The sequence below is a fragment of the Apium graveolens genome, chromosome 1 (genome assembly GCF_009905375.1).
Source record: "Apium graveolens cultivar Ventura chromosome 1, ASM990537v1, whole genome shotgun sequence".
NCBI classification, from domain to species: domain Eukaryota; kingdom Viridiplantae; phylum Streptophyta; class Magnoliopsida; order Apiales; family Apiaceae; genus Apium; species Apium graveolens.
Genome location: NC_133647.1, coordinates 62,329,646 through 62,336,484, shown reverse-complemented (window position 1 = coordinate 62,336,484; position 6,839 = coordinate 62,329,646). Strand labels below are relative to the sequence as shown.

General features: G+C 39.2%; 1 non-coding gene across 1 annotated transcript; it reads left to right on the top strand.

Annotated features, from left to right (window-relative positions):
- Nucleotides 1–392: 392 nt before the first annotated feature.
- Nucleotides 393–499, top strand: LOC141680582 (small nucleolar RNA R71). The gene has a single exon (XR_012558365.1). It is a non-coding gene; the product is annotated as a small nucleolar RNA R71 (small nucleolar RNA).
- The last annotated feature ends 6,340 nt before the right edge of the window (nt 500–6,839 follow it).

Genomic DNA, 6,839 nt, shown 5'->3' with positions numbered 1-6,839 from the left:
CAGGCTGCTGTTGTCACTGATAATTATTCAAATACTGAATAGATTCATTGACAAGAGAACACTGATCCGTAGCATGAGAACCTGCACAAAGATCACAAACCATAGCTATTTGATTAACTCCATACGTAGCCAGAGAATCAACCTTCATTGATAGCGCTTGGAGCTGGGCTGCAATAGCGGTGGCTGCATCAACTTCCAGAATACCTGCGACCTTGCCTGACGTCATCCTCTGAGTTGGGTTTTGATGCTCATTTGCAGCCATTGTTTCTATAAGATTATACGCCTCAGTATAGCTTTTAGCCCATAAGGCTCCTCCAGCTGCTGCATCGAGCATGGGCCGAGATTGGGCCCCCAAACCATTATAAAAACCAGTGATTACCATCCAATCTGGCATTCCATGATGTGGACATTTTCTCAACATTTCCTTGTAGCGTTCCCACGCCTCGCACTCAGATTCTGTAGGTTGCTGCGCAAACTGAGTAAGAGCACTCCTCATAGCAGCAGTCTTTGCCATTGGATAAAACTTCACCAGAAACTTTTGCGCAAGATCTTGCCACGTAGTGATGGACCCAGCTGGTTCAGAATGTAACCAGTCTTTAGCCTTATCCCTCAGTGAGAATGGGAAAAGCCTCAACTTGATAGCCTCATCAGTCACGCCATTATACTTAAAAGTGTTGCAGATCTCGATAAAATTTCTTATGTGCATGTTGGGGTCTTCAGTTGCCGCTCCTCCAAAAGAAACAGAATTCTGCACCATCTGAATAGTGCCCGGCTTGATTTCAAAGGTGTTAGCTTGAATAGCCGGATGAAGGATGCTTGACTGAATATCATCAATTTTAGGCCGAGAAAAATCCATAAGAGCTGGATCAGCTTGAACAATACGATCTCCCATGTTTACTGGTTCTTTCTACTCAGCGCCTGAATCCGAATCCTCAAAATCCAACTTCTCCGAAATATCAAGAACTGCGTTTGTCTCCTCAGTTGTATCTAAAGTCCTCTTGCGAGCACGAGAACGAGTTTGCATAAACGCTTGCTAAAGTACCTGAAACACAACCGAAAAGAGTAAGTAACTACTACGTCCTAATCACTGAGTCCTAATGACCAATGATGGTAAGTATATAAACTAAACAAATACGCCGAGTCCCCGGCAGCGGCGCCAAAAACTTGTTAGGGCGAAAACACGCACTAATATTCACGCAAGTATACGCGTTCGCAAGTAATATAGAATACTTTCTAGTTCGTTCCCTCAGAGACTCAGACTAAGTTATTGTCTAATTAAACTCACTCACCAATGTATGATTACTTCTCAATGTTAAGATAACACTTAAAATTTTTGATTAAATATTAACTATAATTAACTACTTAATTAACCACTTAACTAACACTTCAAATTATCAATAATAAAACACTCATGAGATCACAACTTCATTATTACTTCCTTCTATAGCCATTGTTATTACCTTTAGCATGTGACAGTGATGATATTAATCGAATAACACGAAACTGATAAAAGCCAACTTTCATTGTACTAATACCATTCTACCAAGCATCCACAATTAAGATAGAAGTTGAATAGTCATCAATTATGTTGAGTTCCTATATGTCTACAGAAATTGACAACACAATGATTTAAGCACAAGTTATTCCTTTTGATTACATAGGGCAATTAAAACTGTTAGAGTTACCCACTAATCATGCACAACGTACATGAACCTATGCTAGCATGGCAAGTTCTAAATCTCAAGATCCACCGTCGCTTCACAAAAGATTAACACCCTATCTTATATGTTCGCGACACACATAAGACGAATACGCGCAACCAATACTAGATATCATGCAATCATCACACACTAAAGTATTAAACAATTAACTAAAGAATTCCATAATAAATCCGTTGCAACCCCATGATCACGATTAGCCCATAATAGAACTTATCGCCATCATGGGTTCATATGAAATCATGATAAACAAACACAAGAAAATAATAACTAAACTAATTATATTAAAACAGAGTACGTCACAAGAGTAAATAAGTCAAAGCAAGAAAACTAGCATCCAACGTTACAACGAAACAAGAATCACAAGAATATATGCTTCCTCTTCGTTGCGGTGTGCTAAATTGGTCTTCTTCCTTATCTCCTTCGCTTCTTGCATAAAACACAATCTAAAACATAATCTCCTTAATATATCTCTGTGAAAACGTCTCAAATCTACCTATATAATAGTCCCATAAAATTCAGATTACATAGAAGTTGGAAGCCAAACAGAAGTAGAAGTCTAAAATAATTCAGCTTTTTCCCCGACCCTGCGCGGCCGCTCAGCATAGCTGCGCGGGCACGCAGGTTGCTGCGCGGCCGCTCAGCATTGCTGCGCGGGCGCGCAGGACCCTACTGGAAAAATTCCAGGTTTGCTCCGTTTCTTCGCCGTAATCTACCCATTCCTTTCCTCTCGCAATGGTGAACACATGCCAAGGCTTATTCTTGATGATTCCTCCCCCGAAATGCAACTAATACCCTGAAATGCATAAACACTAGAAAAACGCATTAAATACACAAAATACTTGATTTCAAGACACCAATTTAAGCCATTTTAAGACGTTCTAAGTGGTGTAAAATGCCACTTATCAACGCAATCACCTTGTTATGTTGCATTAGCACACAACCCAGTCCTTAATGTGAAACATCACTGAAAATCACAAAGTTTCCTCGATCATCTGGTAATACTAACACCAGAGCTGTAACTAACCTCTGCTTCAATTCTTGAAAGCTATCTTCACATTCTGCATTCTATTCAAACTTTTGATTCTTCCTAGTCAACTTAGTCAATGGCGTGGCAATTTTTGAGAAATCTTTGACAAATCTTCTATAATAACCTGCCAATCCTAGAAAACTTTGCACTTCCGTAGGTGTCTTTGGCCTCTCCTAACTCATGATCGCCTCAATCTTTGCCGGATCTACTCCTTCACTTCCAATAACATGTCCCAAAAATTGAACCTCCTTTAACCAAAACTCACATTTAGAAAACTTGGCATATAACTTCTCTTGTCGGAGTATCTCCAATGCTATCCATAGATGCTGCATATGTTCCTCTTCCGACTTTGAATAGATAAGAATTTCATCAATAGATACCACTACAAACTTGTCCAAATACTTTTTAAGTACCCGGTTCATCAGATCCATAAATGCTGCCGGAGCATTAGTCAACCCAAAAGGCATTACTAAGAATTTATAATGTCCGTATCTTGTCCTGAATGCTGTCTTTGGGATGTCTTCTTCTTTGATCTTTAATTGATGGTATCCTGATCTTAAGTCAATCTTGGAAAAGAACTTTGCTCCTTTCAGTTGATCAAATAGGTCATCTATTCTTAGTAGCGGTATCGGTTCTTAATCGTCATCTTATTCAACTCCCGATAATCTATACATAACCTTATGCTTCCATCTTTCTTCTTTACGAACATAACAGGTGCTCCCCATGGTGACGTACTTGGCCATATCACTCCTTTGTTCAACAATTCTTGTAGCTGGCTCGCCAACTCTTTCATTTCTACTGGTGCCATCCTATATGGGGCCTTCGAAACTGGTTTCGTGCCTCGAGCAAGGTTGATCTCAAACTCGATTTGTCGATCTGGCGGTAAACCTGGTAGTTCATCTAGAAACATATCTGGAAATTCGTTGACTACGGGAATATCTTCTATGCTGAGGCTGTCTCTTTCTGAATCTACTACATAAGCTAGGAACGACTCGCAGCCTTTCCTAAGTAACTTCTTAGCCTGGATGATTGTAAGAAACAGTCGCTCTTGCCTCTGTCCCTTAAATACTACTTTCTCTCCACTCTCCGTCTTTAAGTACACCTTCTTGGACTTACAATTTATCTAAGCGTTATTCTTCCCTAACCAATCCATGCCTAAGATTATATCAAACTCCCCCAACTTGAAAAGTATCAAGTCGGATGAAAATTTATGTCCCGAGATATCAATCTCACACTTAGGACAGAATTGACTCAAAAGAACCTTCTTTTGATTCATAATTACCACATTTATTACCTCGTTCATAGCCATTTTATCACATTGAAGTTTATCAACAAAAGTTTCTGATATAAAAGATCTCGTCGCTCCAGAATCAATCAATACTTTAGCTTCAACATTATTTAATAAAATTGTACCTGCTATCACCTCAGAATTCTGAACAGCGTCCTTCATTTTTAAATCGAATGTCCTTGCCGTTGCTTGCGGAGTTGTTGTAGGTGGTGGAGGTAATGCAAATACCTCAGCTGGCATGCTTGCATTATTACTTGCCACGTTCATCAAAGCCTTGACTGGTCCGGTTGGCTTGCACTCCCTAGCTATGTGTCCAGTCTTTCCACACTTGTAGCATGTAACTCCTGGCTATGGTATCTTACACTCGTTAGCCAAATGTCCCTTTTGATTGCATCTGTAGCATGTCATGTTCAACTTATTATACACTCCTGGGTGTTTTTTTCCATAATGCTTGCATTCTGATCTCTGAAATCTATTTTCTCCAACATGCCCTTGGCTTGCCTGGTTGTTCCCCTTTGATTCTTGTCTTTTATTCAAATTTCCCTTCTTTTGAAAATTTCCGCCTTTGTGGAATCCAATCCTTTTCACACTTCTTTCTTGTGAGCTTCCAGCTTCAGACTTTTCTCCATAAAATGGAACATTTCTCTTCTTGTTATCCTTTTCCTTCCTTGACTGCATCCCATTACTCTCAATCAGGGCAACTTTCTATACTACTCCTGCATAAGTATCAAGCTCAAACATAGCCACTCAATCTCTGATCCAAGACTCTAACCCTTGTTGGAATCTCTTTGCTTTTTCCTCCTCACTGTTGGTATACTTTGTCACAAACCTTGACAGTTCCGTAAACTTCTTCTCATACTCCAATACAGTCATACTCCCTTGCCTCAACTCAAGAAATTTAAGCTCCATCTAATTCTGTATGTACTCAGGGTAATACTTTTCCAGAAATAACTTCTTAAACCTTTCCCAAGAAACTTGCTGATTTGCCTCCATAGCTTTCACTGAATCCCACCAATAGATGACTTTGCCCTTCAGGAAGTAAGTAGCATATGGTGTCTTCTGATCGTCCCCTAACTGTACCAATTCAAAAGCTCTTTCCATTTCCTTAATCCATGTGTTAGCTATTACTGGATCAGTGGTATCATGAAATGCAGGTGGATTCACATTCTGAAAAGCTTTGAAAGTGACAATTTGTCGAGGTGGTACCGGTGTATCAGGTGGTTGGTGTGGTTCACGGTTATCTTGGTTTTCAAATTATTGTTGAAGAGCTCTTTGTTGTTGAGCTATATCATTTATTTGCTGTTGTAAGGTTTCCAATAATCGAAGAATATTAGGATCTGTGGTAGATGTGGTTGTTGGGTTCTTCTTTTTGGGTGGCATGATCCTGAAATAAAAGTTATATCAAAACAGGTATGAACAATAAAAAAATTTGAGGGTAGGTTGTCACATGACATTCTATTCACATATGAGGTCGGATTTCAAATTAAGCAATAAGGGTGATGCATATAAAGGCGTAAAAATAATTGAAAGCAAATAGAACGATAGTGCATAATAATTGAAATTTTAAGGTCAAGGTACATCAAGATTAGAATAAAGTTTGAATCTAGGAATAAAATGCTAGTTTAAAGGAAAAAATAGGGAATTCTACAAAGTCCAACGATACAAGAACATGAAAGGTAGATAATGCAAAGAACTAAGGCTCCACTCCGTCATAACGGGGTCTGGTAGTCTTATCCTCTCGAAGCGTCTTCACAATACTCTGGAGCTCGTCCGCAACCATCTGGATGATATACTGGATGGTACGGTCTCGGTGTGATGGCATCTCATCAAGCTTAGTGTTGACGTACTGAACCAAAGTCTCAAGTCTCGCAGTCATCTACTCCTTAGGCTTTCCCTCATAGTTTCGGCTGTCCGGATACACATTCTTCAATCGGTCTAACAGTCGATCGTACTTGCCCTGAAGCATGTCAAACTCGCGCCTCAACTCAGTATACACGGAGAAAGCAATGGTGTCAGACGGTTCAGAAGATGATGAGGAATGCACCTTTTGCTGAAAAACAATGCAGAGATATATATAAGAGGAGTATTAATAATATATTCGCTTGACCTACTCTCTCGCATAATATCCTATAACTTATACAAATATCCTATAACCTATTTGGGCTGTCCAGGGACTCTAAACCGTAGCTCTGATTCCAAAACCTGTCACGCCCCGACTTAACAATATATATTATACAACTTATTACAATAGTTAACAAAAGGAAATAAATACATCTAAATCCAAGATCTTACAGTTTAGGGTTTAGAACAGCCCAACACTATTAACTATTACAACCTGATTTTTAATATCGAGTCCTCACACAAAACGATCACGTATTCTATCTGAGCTCGAACATACAAATCGGCATCACAAGTCTTACACGCTGTCTGTTTGAATCTAACCATCTCTGCTAGCTGTAATATCAGGGTGAAAGCAAGTAGTGAGCCAAATGCTCAACAAGTGCTATACAATACAATACATAAAAAAAATAAAAGAATAACAATGTGAAGGAAGAGCTAATAATAACAAGAGATAAACTTTTGGGTGATGGCATCATTTACTTGTAACAAATCAATTCAAAACCATTTTTTTTATTAAAAACCATTTTATGACGCTACGGATTACAGCCGGTGATTCTCCGCGAAGTAATCCCGAACCTCGCTGGGTTCTAGAACATTAATGGGATCCCTAGGCAACTTTTAAGCCTACAAATTAAGAGCGGAAAGGACTTGCATCTCAGTCCAGATCCACTATTTAAAGAAA